The following is a 2,231-nucleotide window of genomic DNA, read 5'->3' on the forward strand; positions in this document are numbered from 1 at the left end:
CTTGAACCGTTTGAATAATAAATGGCATTGCATCTATAATTCCTTGTGCCACTATGTGTTGAACGGCACTATTATCCATTTGGTTTCCATTATTATTGTTGTCCGGATTCTCATTAACCATGTTAATGTTACTCTGGTTATCGTTATTCAGATTATCTTGATTTCCCTCGTCGGCCATCTGAATTTTAAACATTTACCAAATATTAATATCACAAATAATATTTGAATATAGCCAATCACATGACAAGCACTTTTTGGTCAAAAACGTCGAGCATTGCGACTTTTACTCTATTTATATAGTATGCATCATTACACACCAGTACTGAAATTTAAATTACAATACCGACTGAAATGTAAAGCTACAATACTAATAGTAGGCATCCGTAGTGTTTTTTTTCTAACACATACACACATATATTATTATATTATATTATATTATATTATTACTACTACCGTTCCTGCCATCACATTTACTGATATGGATTCATCCAAAATCCATATTACGCTCGTCGTATTTCCATACGAGGCGTTCTCCCCACCTGTCGCATTCTCTCACTGCTTTCTAAAATTTCCTCACCGAAGGTCCTAAGTTCTTGGACATTTTCTGCACTCATTGGGGGTGCATGTTCTAGGACTGGGTTTGGAATATGGCGTGCGGGTTCCTGATATGGAGGCATAGGGGCCTGGTATGGGTATGGATTCTCTAAAATTTCCCTAACATATGCATCACTAATGTTGTATGGATCTCGAGGATCTAACCCTGGGTAGGCTCCTAAGTTGGGTATTGGCACATTTTCCGGTATTGGGTTTTGTTGCACGTAGTCCCTAACATCGTCCCACCAGGGGTCGTAGTTGTTTGGGTCTAGGGGATTTGGTGCAGGTACCCCTAGGTATCTCCTCTGGGTTGTAATCAGGCATTTCTATTTGATTTCCAGGGTTTTCTACTTCCATGGGTTGGTCAGGATTTGGTGGTTGGGGTGCTAGCATTTGTTCCAGGTTTGGGTCAGCAGCAGTGGTTGCTAAAATATGGATATTAGCGATACCCCTATTGAGCATATCCTGATTATAAGCATCAGTCTCTCTTTTTGCTGCGGCTAACACTCACTGTTCCTGCAACTTTTTCATACGTTTTCTACGCTCGTGCGCTCCCTACTGAACCATCCCCTCTTTTTCTGAGGAAATGGCTCTTCAGATTGAGCCTTAAACACAAAGATTCCTTCTTCCGTATCAGCAGAGTACCCTGAGAGGGCAGGCTGAGAAGAGGAGGTGCCTTCGCTCCTAGGCGAACCAGACAATTGACGATACACGTCAGAGGGTCCTTGGTCGCTCATACTGTAAACTAACAAATAGTCAGATAACACATAGCAAGAAAATACAATTATGCACGTATTTCCGTAATTGTTTTCCTAACACTTTGAATTTTGATGTCAGTAGAAACACTTCTGTGGCTGAATTAGTGGCATAGCTCTGATACCACCTTCTGTCACAGCCCCCGATCCCTAGTTCCCGGGAACGGGCGGCCGTGAGCCAGTTTCGGTGGTATCACATTTATTTATCCAATTTAGCAGCGGAAATTTCATCAGGACCGTAGTTAGTGTCACACCCCAACCGATGGCGGAATCATCGGGGCGCGGCACTGAGCGAAACAGATTGTTCAGAAGTTTCCACAACAACTATCATACAATTCAGTTATATAACACGTCCCATACCGTGTCCCAAATAATAACAAGTTATCATAGAAATCAACTAAACAATATGGGAACTGTTCCGACAACTCAGATTCTTAATTATTACAGACCGAATTTAAATATTGTTTTAAGACTTCTAGACGACTAACTGTAGATCTTACTGACTACAGGTGCCAGTACAAGATCTACAGATAATTATGGCCCTGGAGCAGGTATGTGGACACTGTCCTAAGGTCACAGGCTCCTAGAAGCTTATTATTGCCTCGCTTCCCTAGCACGCTAGTAGCTTAAACACCTGTCACATACGTTAAAATAAAAGGTGAGTACACAAGTTTGATATAGCATATAAAGTTCGAAAGTTTACGCATAACCAAGCACGTACACAAGGGCAAACGATGCATGTAAATTATCAACATGGGACCATCGATACCAACGACTTCGAGTTGACTGTCCGAGACAGTTCGCAATACATGATTACCACTGTAATCCATGCAAGTAATTGTCCTTAGCAACCCCCGTGTGAACGGGTGCTGAGTCCAAACT

This window comes from Helianthus annuus, chromosome 10 (assembly GCF_002127325.2).
Source record: "Helianthus annuus cultivar XRQ/B chromosome 10, HanXRQr2.0-SUNRISE, whole genome shotgun sequence".
Taxonomy (NCBI): Eukaryota; Viridiplantae; Streptophyta; class Magnoliopsida; order Asterales; family Asteraceae; genus Helianthus; species Helianthus annuus.